General features: G+C 41.1%; 1 protein-coding gene across 5 annotated transcripts in view; it reads right to left on the bottom strand.

Annotated features, from left to right (window-relative positions):
* Window positions 1-13,750, bottom strand: part of MFHAS1 (multifunctional ROCO family signaling regulator 1) — a 150,485-nt gene that overhangs the window by 34,828 nt on the left and 101,907 nt on the right. For 2 of the 5 annotated variants that reach the window (XR_010177375.1, XR_010177376.1), the window contains exon 2: window positions 12,289-12,430. The exons of the other annotated variants lie outside the window; for them this stretch is intronic. The gene's annotated coding sequence lies outside the window, so the exon portion shown is untranslated. The remainder of the gene's footprint in view (window positions 1-12,288; window positions 12,431-13,750) is intronic. 5 annotated transcript variants of the gene reach the window in all.

The following is a 13,750-nucleotide window of genomic DNA, read 5'->3' on the forward strand; positions in this document are numbered from 1 at the left end:
CCTCTCCTGTTAATCCTCACTTTCACGGACGGACACCTGGTCTCCGGTGGCGCATCCGGACCCTGCAAGGCAAGCGGCAACAGGGTTCGCCTAACACCACATACGGCTTCTCAGGTTGCCGTCCGCTGTCTCTTTTTCCACGGCACAGCCCACGATCCTACTCTCATCTGTCCTCCGCTCTAATGATGAGGTCAGACAGCAGATGGGATCAGTGAACTGGAGTGCCGACTATCTTTCTTTTTCTTTTTCTAGAGTTATAGTCTCACATGTGACGAGCTATGTTTGTGTACTCTTGATAATAAAATAGGTACCAACCTTTATAAGAAATATGGCAACAAGCAAGGTGCAATCAATGTGGATATGAATACCTGAGAAACCGTTTCAATCTGTGCCTATTAAGAAAATAATTACAATAGTTTTCCAGCAATAGTCATATTTTCCACTAGGAGCAATTCTGGTGTGTGTAATCTCAGTACATAACTCAAATGCTTTCTAATGATTTAGCGATACCAACATAATTGTGACCTACTCTGTCACTGTGGTTCTTTTCATTTTCGGACTCTGGCTCTGGCCCAAGTGGCGCATTTAGGACCTTGCAAGGCATATAAGCATCAGGGCCCATCTAACACCACGACGGGGTCTCTAGCCAGTGCGCCAGCTTTACTCTTTTCCGTGACACAGTCGACTGTCCTACTCTCATCTTTCCTCCGCTCACGGATGAGGTTAGACAGCAGATGGGACTAGCAGACTAGAGTGTCACCATCTAATTTTCTACTATCCATGCCAGTGTAAACCAATCTTTTCTTTCCACTGTCAAAGACACAGTATAATATGATCGTGTTTTCTCAAATTCTCTATGCAACAATATGTTTTCTGAATACAGCTAATCAATAAATTATACAGGAGCCCTAATGTATATGATGTGGTCTGTTACATTATGATTAGGACGTGGTCCTTGCAAATAGTGGCTGTTTAAAATATCTGCATCTGTTACATAATCAGCTGATATAAACATCAGTGTGTCAGCTTTCTACTTAAAGATACAAATGAACCAATATGTAGATAGAGTGTTCAGTAAAATTTAATTGCAACTATGTATTCTTCATGTGTCTCTACACAGACATGGATAGCATTCTCTCTTCTGCATGGAAGGGATGTTAGTATTTGATGTACAAAAAATTATTGTGAAATATGGGGAGAAGTCGATCCGATATGTATAGTATTATTTATACCGCCAGGTGAAATTCAAACATGTATTATCAGATTGGACCTTATATGAGATATTGAAGTTGAATATCTAAAGATTAATCAATTTTCTAAAATAACCTTTCTGATTGTATAGAATATATATCACCAATATCACTACTGCTGCTTTTTGGATAAGTTTGATAGATTACTATCATTTCCTGTCATCAATTTTTGAGCAAAATACATAATTTCAAGACGAGAGTATTTGCTCTTATTTATTTATATTTTTACCACTGTTTAGAAGGGGAATAATTAATTGATATTTCTAGAATACCCCTGTTATCATTTTTTAGTTGAGTATTTGATGAATAAAAGCTAAGTTTTAAACTAAATACAGTTTTCATCCATTCATACATACACATTATATAAAAGAGTGCTCCAAACATAGGAATTTCTTCTGTTTGGTGAGGTGTGGGCTCTTCCACACCCACCAAATTAATCTGCACCATCATTTCTGCCATCACCTTGGTGAAAATCCTCGGGCTGTGGAAAGCCCAAACGGCAACGTCTGAAATTGCTAATGACAATCCTGTACCGCAAATCTCAGGTACGCCTGATGAGGATATATGGGTACATGCAGGTATGCATCCTTTATGTCCAGAGATACCATAAAATCTCCCCCTTCCAGGCTGGCAATGACAGCTCTGAGCGATTCCATTTTGAACTTGAACCGTTTTTTTTGAAGTAAAGGTTCAGGGATCCCTCTGGAGCTAATGGTGTCCAGTTGCCTAAGAAACAGAGCCTTGAAACTCAGAGAAGTAGGTCTGTTTCTCTCTCCTCAGTCCCTCGATGCAGGGAGTCTGTTGCCAGCAGGCTCCCTGAAAATAAAAAACCTAACTTAAATTCTTTCTAACAGGAAACTCAGGAAAGCTCCCTGAAAGCACCTAGTCTCCACTGGGCACAGTATCAAACTGAGGTCTGGAGGAGGGGCATAGAGGGAGGAGCACACCCAGATCCAAAGTCTTTCTTAAAGTGCCCATGTCTCCTGCGGAGCCCGTCTATCCCCATGGTCCTTACGGAGTCCCCAGCATCCTCTAGGACGTTAGAGAAATAAAGAAAACACCATCAGTAAACATGCGAGACCCTTCAGTAAAATTGAAGTTCAAACAGGAACCAGAAAATTAAACTAAGTAAAACACAAGATGATTAAAGCTGGTAAGTCCACACCAGAAAACAAACAAACTAGAGGTATACCTGAAGAGGGCTTGTCAGGCTTTGCCAATTATGAAGGAGGGGGGACCAAGTAGATTGAATTGTATAAAAAGATGTGAACCTAAATATGAACCTCTAAAATGATGTAACTGAAAGTGTTGGAGTGTTAGTGTTCAGTTTGAAGTGTCAAGATTATGAAAAAGAACCTGTTGGTTCAGACTTTCAAAATCTCTGCTTGGGTATTGGAATGTCCAGGAAAAGGACCCACTTCTCATAAAATAACAGAATACTTCACATACTTCATTAAAAGATGCATCCCTATCAATGTACAAGGTTTTAAAAAGTTCCTTTTTAACATCTGATATGAAAGGTGAGGGGGAAATGCACTTATGGAGAATGATCATGATATTCAGTTAGCCATCACGCTTTTTAGGAGGAGGAGACTTGGCCTGCCAGGGATCAAAATTACATAGCAACATCACAGAATTACATGACATGAAAAATAATAAAATGTAAACTTTTGGTGCAGGTTTACAATCTTCTGGCAAGTCCAGAAGTTAAGCAAGAGGTATGTCCCCTCCATTCTACACTGTGGGCAGCCTCCCAATTCAATACAATTTTTTTCCTCTGCTCTTGTGATATATGAGCCGTACTTATTTTTTAATGTGATCTCCTACAATTTTGTAGTGCACCTAATGGAGTACTAAAGATTGATATTTAAAAATGCATCAGGATTTTCAAGGACTAGAACATCATCTTGTCATCTATCATATACACTTGCCTCCAGAGTCTATTTAGAAAAGGTCCTTGTAGAGGTATTTCAGCCTAAAACTGGTGTGTGTGTGTGTGTGTGTGTGTGTGTGTGTGTGTGTGTGTGTGTATATATATACACACACACACACACAGTATAATATATATATATATATATATAAAAAACACAGATCAGAGGGCGCTAAAGATCAAACATAATCCTAATCTCAACCATCCACATTATAAGGGATCCTTAAAAACATTTTCTTTACAATTTATTGACAGTATTAATAAAACAATTTTCTTTTCACAATGATAAAATATCAGGACAATTCCTCAGATATGCAATTTACTTTTCACAATGATAAAATAGCAGGACAATTCCTCAGATATACATTTATAGATTTCTTAAATTGACAACCAGTTTAAGTGTGTTTTCTTGTTGTCGTAAATTCAGCATACACCATATTGGTGGAACAAATGAAGGATCCAACGCGTTTCGTCCCGTAGGATTTCTTCGGGGTACTAGATTGATTGTTCAAACACAACGTGATAAAAGGTAGCTTGAAAAGAGTGAAAATATCACTGATATGCTGATTCATCTGAATCAATACTATGGGGTATATGCAATTGCGATCAAATTCCGGCTGGAAATCGACTGTTTTTAAATTCGACAGTCAGACACCCTCCCGCCGGGACCCGAATTCGACATATTCAATAAAAAAACGGATTCGACAGTCCCGCTGTCGAAAAACGGACCAATTGACGATAGTGTGCATCCTGGATTCGACTTCATGGACGGCACAAAAGTGTTTAAAAATCAAGAAAAAAAAATGCGCGGGGTCCCCCCTCCTAAGCATATCCAGCCTCGGGCTCTTTGAGCTGGTCCTGGTTGTAAAAATATGGGGGGGAAATTACAGGGGATCCCCCGTATTTTCACAACCAGCACCGGGCTCTGCGTCCGGTCCTGGTGCCAAAAATACGGAGGACAAAAAACGTAGGGGTTCCCCGTATTTTTAACACCAGCACCGGGCTCCACTAGTCAGAGAGATAATGCCACAGCCGGGGACACTTTTATATCGGTCCCTGCGGCCGTGGCATTAAATCACTAACTAGTCACCCCTGGCCGGGGTACCCTGGAGTGGGGCCCCCTTAAATCAAGGGGTCCCCCCCCTCCAGCCACCCAAAGGCCAAGGGTGAAGCCCGAGGGCTGCGGATGGGAGGCTGATAGCCAAGTGACAAAATAAAGAATATTGTTTTTTGTAGCAGAACTACAAGTCCCAGCAAGCCTCCCCCGCAAGCTGGTACTTGGAGAACCACAAGTACCAGCATGCGGGGGGGAAACGGGCCCGCTGGTACCTGTAGTTGTACTGCAAAAAAAATACCCAAATAAAAACAGTACACACACACACACACACACACACACACACACACACACACCGTGATAGTAAAACTTTATTACATACATGCACACCGACACACACATACTTACCAATGTTGTGTCTGTCCACGTAGAGTCCACGGGTTACCTGTAAATAAAATTACACTCACAAAAATCCAGTGTAGATCTGTCCTCTTCTTGTTTGTAATCCACGTACTTGGCAAAATAATAAAACGCAAAACCCGGACCACGCACTGAAAGGGGTCCCATGTTTACACATGGGACCCCTTTCCCCGACTGCTGAGACCATGTTTACACATGGGACCCCTTTCCCCGACTGCTGATACCCCCCGTGACTCCTGTCACAGAGGGTCCCTTCAGCCAATCAGGGAGTGCCACGTTGTGGCACTCTCCTGATTGGCTGTGCGCGTCTGAGCTGTCAGGCGGCACATAGCACTATGCCGCTCCATCATATTCAATGGTGGGAACTTTGCATCAGCGGTTGAGGTTACTCGCGGTCAACCGATGACCGCAAAGTTCCCACCATTGACTATAATGGAGCGGCATAGTGCTATGCACCACCTGACAGCTCAGACGCACACAGCCAATCAGGAGAGTGCTACGACGTGGCGCTCCCTGATTGGCTGAAGGGACCCTCTGTGACAGGAGTCATGGGGGGTCTTAGCAGTCGGGGAAAAAGGTCGCATGTGTAAACATGGTACCCCTTTCAGTGCGTGATCCGGGTTTTGCGTTTTATTATTTTGCCAAGTCCGTGGATTACAAACAAGAAGAGGACAGATCTACACTGGATTTTTGTGAGTATAATTTTATTTACAGGTAACCCATGGATTCTACTGGTGAAGGGGACCGAGTCGGCGTGTCAACATAGGTAAGTATGTGTGTGTCGGTGTGCATTTATGTAATAAAGTTTTACTTTCATGGTGTGTGTGTACTGTTTTTATTTGGGTATTTTTTTGCAGTAGAACTACAGGTACCAGCGGGCCCGTTTCCCCCCCGCATGCTGGTACTTGTGGTACTCCAAGTACCAGCTTGCGGGGAGGCTTGCTGGGACTTGTAGTTCTGCTACAAAAAACAATATTCTTTATTTTGTCACTTGGCTATCAGCCTCCCATCCGCAGCCCTTGGATGAGGGGGACAGCCTCGGGCTTCACCCCTGGCCCTTGGGTGGCTGGAGGGGGGATCCCTTGATTTAAGGGGTCCCCACTCCACCAGGGTATCCCGGCCAGGGGTGATTAGTTAGTGATTTAATACCACGGCCGCAGGGACCGATATAAGAGTGTCCCCCAACTGTGGCATTATCTCTCTGACTAGGGGAGCCCGGTGCTGGTGTTAAAAATACGGGGGACCCCTAAGTATTTTGTTCCCCGTATTTTTGGCACCAGGAACGGACGCAGAGCCCGGTGCTGGTTGTGAACATACCGGGGATCCCGTCATTTGCCCCCCCCCCCCCCCCCCTGTATTTTTACAACCAGGACCGGCTCAAAGAGCCCGAGGCTGGTTATGCTTAGGAGGGGGGACCCCACGCATTTTTTTTTCATGATTTTTAACCCATTCCCACCCCTTCCCACTGAAAAACATGCTCTGATCTCTCCATATTATTTTAGTAAAAAAAAAATATATATATATTCTTTTAAAAAATATATTAAATAATACTTGTGGCTCCTAATAGACAAACCAAGTAGATAATCCCTTCTAATATAAATAGATATGCTATTAGCAATAATAAAAAAAAAAAACATGTTTTAAAATTTTTTTATTAGATCCCGCCAGCAAAATGAGGCGGACTGAAATTGACGAAATGACTGTCGAAAAGCACTGTTGGCGAATAGACATTCTTCAATTGAATATACTTTTGTCGAAAAGCCGCATTTTTACCATTGCAGACATGTCGAATTTGACAACTGTCGAACTGCAAAAAGTCGAATTTGAAACGGCCTTTTTTTGTCGAAAAGTACTGTATTGCATTGTCGAATCATTTTTTTGTGTGAAAATGCCCCGTTTTTCGACATTTGCGGCAATTCGACCGCAATTGCATATACCCCATAGTCTAACAAATTAAAACTCAAGAAAAAATCTTTATTGGATAAGGAGGTCTTTAGTATCTAGACCATCTATATCAGACCAAGGGGCTGTAAAGAAATAAACAGCACTCAACTTTTAGAAGATTGCGCACATTCTTCAATATAGCGCAAAAGACACAAGTATTCCTCACAGAGTCCAGTGTTTCCACTGGACTCTGTGAGGAATACTTGTGCATTTTGTACTTCATCTCTACTAAATTTATGTTAAAGAATGTGCGCCATCTTCTAAAAGTTCAGTGCTGTTTATTTCTTTACAGCCCATTGGTCTGATATAGATGGTCTAGATACTAAAGCCCTTATCCAATAAAGATATTGTCTTGAATTTCAATTTCTCAGACATATGCTGATTCATCTGATCTGAGTTTTCTAGTGTTATTTCTGATTCTTTGCTAACAGAAGGTTCATCAAGAGGTGCTGCTTTTAACACTCCTGAGCGCAACTGGGAACCTGGGCACACCTTTCTTCTACTATATATATATATATATATATATATATATATATATATATATATATATATATATATATATATATATTTATTTGGAAGATGCCAGCACTCACAGAAATAAGATCAATTTGCTGGGGTGTCACTCATGTCTCATAAGCAGCAAACTCATGAATATTCATCCGTAGTTTGGAATGCACTAACCAGACTAATCATAGCATCAATGAAGTTTTTTTTTATTTCAGCATGGGTACAAGCGGCGTGCCAACGTTTCGGTCCCCCTTGGGACCTTTGTCAAGGTTCAAATCCAGTAGGCACCATGTCACAATATATACCCCCTTCAATTATACCCAGTATCATACCAAAAACGTGGACAGAAAGTGAAAATATAAATCAATCACATACAAACATATATACACACACATTTAAAATACTCACTTCCATGTTCCCATATCTTACTTATAGCGCTAGAGGCACACAGCTGATAAATCCACAAAGCCCGCGCTGGCTACAACGAGCCGCACGCCGGTGGAAATCCACTCACAGCACAAGATCGGTGGAACGCAGCACCACTCACATTCGGCAGAAGCGGAACACTGAGGTGACACGCAGTGGAACGCTCCAGTAGGACGCGCCTCCCACCTGAGGTATCGCGTCATATCCACTGCCGTCCCTCCAACGGCTTACTAAATAAAGCCACTATCGTTGCTAAGCAACCAACGTATTCAGTAAACAAGACACTCTAGCGTACCTCAGCGCTATAGTATCATCAGATAACACCAACGATCAGATAGCTATACCATATTGTTATATATATACAAGTACACATATCACAAAGATAGATAGATAGATAGATAGATAGATAGATAGATAGATAGATAGATAGATAGATAGATAGATAGATAGATAGATACAGATATTGGTAACATGAATAGTGTCGTTAAAAACATAAATGGAAGTGCATGTTGGAAAACATCACATCATGTTGAATACAATAACTATGGACAAGATATAGTACAGAGGCCACCAAACACAATACACCTAAGTGTGGAAAAATAGTAAAACAGATGAAGAAAGTTCTTTTGTGTATATGGATGTATTTATTTACTGTAGTATTAAATTATTGTAGTCCCAATCTGAGTTTAGCTCAAAGTCCCGATATGTCAAAGAAAGATACTCCAATGGATAGAGTCATTTAGGCCTTTTGGCCAAACAGTGTCCAACTTATGTATCCAATAAGCTTCTTTACGTAGAAGGGCTTTAGCACGATCTCCCCCTCTCTGTAGCGTCGGAATTCGATCAATAACCATGTAGCATAAAGACGTCAGTTGGTGTTGATGTTGCACAAAATGTCGTGCTACAGGCTTATCTGAGCCACCCGTCTTTAATGCCAACCTTATAGTAGACTGATGATTGGAAATACGTTTGCGGAAGGGTCTTATTGTTTTGCCCACGTATACCAATGAACAGGGACATAGAAGTATGTACACCACATAATCAAATGTACACGTCAATCGGTGTCTGATAGCAATTCTCTGGCCATTTTGCGGGTGGGGAAAAGTGCTGCCTGTATTCATGCTTCTGCACGTCGTGCAGTTTGGACATCTAAAGCACCCCAATTTTGCAGTGGGTAGCCAATATTCTGTCTCCTTATTGAATGACATATCTGGTCGCATGAGGATATTACACAGATTGGGGCCCCTTCTGTAGGAAACTAGAGGCTTTTTGGGAAGGGACTTGCTGAGGATACTGTCAGTTGCTACAATACCCCAATTTTTCTTAACAGCTGCTCTGGTCGCATAGCTGCTTCTTAGATGGGTTATCACCCCCGTATCTAAATCGTTGTATAGCCCAGGACACTTAAGCTTCAATTAACTGAGATGCAACACCGGTTCCTGGATAGAGGGGATCATCCAGATCTAATTGAGAAATGTCTCTCTCGGGCTATACAACGATTTTGGGGGTGCTATAGATATCCAAACTGCACGACGTGCAGTAGCATGAATACAGGCAACACCTTTCCCCACCCGCAAAATGGGCAGAGAATTGCTATCAGACACCGATTGACGTGTACATTTGATTATGTGGTGTACATACTTCTATGTCCCTGTTCATTGGTATACGTGGGCAAAACAATAAGACCCTTCCGCAAACGTATTTCCAATCATCGGTCTACTATAAGGTTGACATTAAAGACGGGTGGATCAGATAAGCCTGTAGCACGACATTTTGTGCAACATCAACACCAATTGACATCTTTACGCTACATGGTTATTGATTGGATTCCGCCGCTACAGAGAGGGGGGGATCGTGCTAAAGCCCTTCTACGTAAAGAAGCTTATTGGATACATAAGTTGGACACTGTTTGGCCAAAAGGCCTAAATGACTCTATCCATTGGAGTATCTTTCTTTGACATATCGGGACTTTGAGCTAAACTCAGATTGGGACTACAATAATTTAATACTACAATAAATAAATACATCCATATACACAAAAGAACTTTCTTCATCTGTTTTACTATTTTTCCACACTTAGGTGTGTTGTGTTTGGTGGCCTCTGTACTATATCTTGTCCATAGTTATTGTATTCAACATGATGTGATGTTTTCCAACATGCACTTCCATTTATATGTTTTTTAACGACACCATTCATGTTCCCAATATCCCAATATCTGTATCTTATCTTTGTGATATGTGTACTTATATATAGATAACAATATGGCATAGCTATCTGATCGTTGGTGTTATCTGATGATACTATAGCGCTGAGGTACGCTAGAGTGTCTTGTTTACTGAATACGTTGGTTGCTTAGCAACGATAGTGGCTTTATTTAGTGAGCCGTTGGAGGGATGGCAGTGGATATGACGCGATACCTCAGGTGGGAGGCGCGTCCTACTGGAGCGTTCCACTGCGTATCAGCTCTGTGTTCCGCTTCCGCCAGATGTGAGTGGTGCTGCGTTCCACCGGTCTTGTGCTGTGAGTGGATTTCCACCGGCGTGCGGCTCGTTGTAGCCAGTGCAGGCTATGTGGATTTATCAGCTGTGTGCCTCTAGTGCTATAAGTAAGATATGGGAACATGGAAGTGAGTATTTTAAATGTGTGTATATATGTTTGTATGTGATGTATTATATTTTCACTTTCTGTCCACGTTTTTGGTATGATACTGGGTATAATTGAAGGGGGTATATATTGTGACATGGTGCCTACTGCATTTGAACCTTGACAAAGGTCCCAAGGGGGACCGAAACGTCAGCACGCTGCTTGTACCCATGCTGAAATAAAAAACCTTCATTGATGCTATGACTAGTCTGGTGAGTGTATTCCAAACTACGGATATATATATATATATATATATATATATATATACACACATATATATACACACACATACATATATATGGAGAGAGAGAGGGAGGGGGAGAGAGAGAGAGAGAGAGAGAGAGAGAGAGAGAGAGAGAGAGAGAGAGAGAGAGAGAGAGGGAATGCAGTAGTTGCCACTCCAAACCGTAATGAATAAACACACACAAACAGGTGTAGTTTCGGTCGACGTTTCAGGGACCGTTCTCCCTTTTATCAAGACATGTATATGTATGTATGTATATATATATATATATATATATATATATATATATATATATATAGCAGTGGTTTCCAAACTTTTTTGAATCACGGCGCCATAGAATATCAGAATTTTTTTCACTGCACCCCTAGGCCAAAAATTTCTTATTGAGAAATTTAGAAAGAGATATCACATTAACTAGATCGCATTTATATGTCATCCTTAGGGTCAGTTGTGTGGTGAGGGACAAGATTTGCTTCTGTTTGGCCACATATTTTATGACTGGCAGCCACCAGCACTGGTTTTACCTATTATATTGACCATGAATAATTTGAATTGGTCTTGGACCACCAACCCAGGGCACCCCTGAAAGTGTCCCAAGGCACCCCAGGGAGCCACGGCACACAGTTTGGGAACCTCTGATATATGGAGAGACAATGGTGTTTCTCACCCACAAGAGGAAGGACACACTGTTTGTGGTTAAAACATATTACAAAATGCCTATTCTGTAAAAATATGAAGAAACGCGTGGGTAATTTAAAGGATTAAAGATTTATTGCTACACCAAACTATTCTTCTTTTCACAGAGCAGTCATACCCCTTTTACACTGCCAACCCGGTTTCCAGCCAGGGTCACTGAACACGTTTCAAGCTGTGTTACATCAGCTTGAAACCCCATTTACACATTTACACTGCATGCTGGACTAAGGTTATTGCGGGGGCTTCCCTCTCCCAGCACTTGACAATATCCTAGTGCCAGTGAGTAGGCTCTCTATAGGCTTATAAGAGGACCTGGGCCAGATGGCTCGGGTCACCAGTTTAGACTGCACCATTACCCAGATCCAACCCTGCTCGCTACCTGGGTCACTGAGCACAGGTTATGTTTCCGAGACCTTTTTACACCAAGCAGAGACCCGGCAATAATGCGGCTTATTGTGGAGGTGTTAAAGGGGTATCACTCTCTTGTACCCACAGCTTAGCACCCAGAACATTGTGTTTGATGTATAGGTTTGTATAAATACATTATAATGTCCATAATAAGTGTAAGTTTGTGAAAGAGAAATAAGTATATAATTATGTTGGACACTTTTCCACTTTGTACAAATAAGCATTATAACAGACCTAAATAAGCATGTCAGGACATTTCATTATACAGTATAAATGAATACCAAATGTAATAGGAGGGTAAGGAATATTGAGGGGGTGGCTGTATCTTCTTTCTAACCATAGTCCTCAAATCTGCAGGAATTTATCTTTTGTGTCGCTATCTAAAGCTCTGCATACCTATGATTCATTAATACAACATTTGAATGGATAACTAGTGAGTAAGCATCTCATGATCATTATGTCTCCAGACTAACTCTCAAGAGGATAATACTGTTCACAACTTTCCTGTACCCTGACAAGTTATTTATTTATTTTTTATTAATGTTTCATACTATGGCCTCCATTTATCAAGCCTTGGAGAGTGAGAAATAGCACGGTGATAAAGTACCAACCAATCAGATCCTAACTTCCATGTCACAGGCTGTGTTTGAAAAATGACAGTTAGCAGCTGGTTGGCAGGTCCTTTATCACCGTGCTATTTATCACTCTCCAAAGCCTGATAAATCCGGGCCTATGTATATTAGAGACAGAAGATGAAGTGCTTACAAATTAGGCGAATAACTCCTTTCAGAATGCACACAGTACAAGCCTCACTGGAGCTTTATAACGAGTCAGCTTTTATCCTTCAGGCTACTGTAGGTTTTCTATTATTGAGATTCCAACAATTCATTATACAATATTGTACAGCCTAAAAAAAAACAAAAAAGTTAAGATTGTAGCATCTGCCCTTTATTTCATTCAAGATAACAATGAATTATAGACAAGCTATGATTATCTGTGGAATGGATAGGGAGACCTTTAAGTGGACTAGTTCTATATACTTCCTTTTCAATAATCTATTGTGACCTCTCTGAATGATCTAACAGGTGTCATGTCGTCATTTTAGTTGAACATATGACCTGTGTCACTACATGGCGTGTGTGTGTGTGTGTGTGTGTGTGTGTGTTACTCACACTACAGTATGTTTGCCTTTTAATAACCATTTTCTTTAGATTTTTTATTTTGTGCCTTTAATATAATTTACTCTGCCAACACATGCGAATTTACATAGAAACACAGAATTTCATGGTAGATAAGAACCACTTGGCCCATCTAGTCTGCCCCTTTTTTTTTATCCTTTAGGCAATCTCAACCCTGCTTAACCTTAATTCTTTGTAAGGATATTCATATGCCTATCCCAAGCATGTTTAAATTGCTCTACAGTCTTAGCCTCTACCACCTCTGATGGGAAGCTATTCCACTTATCCACTACCCTTTCCGTGAAGTAAGTTTTCTTAAATTTCCCCTGAACCCCCCCCCCCTCCAGTCTCAGTGTATGTCCTCGAGTTCTAATACTTCTCTTCCTTTGAAGAATGTTTCCCTCCTGAACTTTGTTAAGACCCTTGATATATTTAAAAGTTTCTATCATGCCCCCCCCTTTCCCTTCTCTCCTCCAAACTATAGATCTTTTAGCCTTTCCGGGTAAGTTTTGTAATGTAGGCCATGCACCATTTTATTTGCCCTTCTTTGTACACTCTCTAATGTATTTATATCCTTCTGGAGATATGGTCTCCAGAACTGGACACAGTATTCCAGATGGGGCCGTACCAATGACCTATACAATGGCATTATCACTTCTTTTTTCCTGCTACTGATTCCTCTCCCTAGGCAGTCAAGCATCTGACTTGCCTTTCTCATTGCTTTGTTGCATTGCTTTCCTGCCTTCAAGTCACTTGAAATAGTGACTCCAAAATCACTTTCCTCCTCAGTAGTTTCCATTATAGTACCCTTGATACTATATTTAGCCTTTGGGTTTTTGAGACCCAAGTGCATGATTTTGCATTTTTTAGCATTAAACTGTAGTTGCCACGTTCTTGACCATTTCTCAAGCCTACCTAGGTCATCAATCATTTGTTTTACCCCTCCCGGTGTGTTTACCCTGTTGCATATCTTTGTATCATCTGCAAAAAGCCATACTTTCCCTTCAATACCATTTGCAATGTCACCAAAGATATTAAAGAGAACTGGA

The sequence above is a fragment of the Pseudophryne corroboree genome, chromosome 1, assembly GCF_028390025.1.
Source record: "Pseudophryne corroboree isolate aPseCor3 chromosome 1, aPseCor3.hap2, whole genome shotgun sequence".
In the NCBI taxonomy this organism is placed as follows: domain Eukaryota; kingdom Metazoa; phylum Chordata; class Amphibia; order Anura; family Myobatrachidae; genus Pseudophryne; species Pseudophryne corroboree.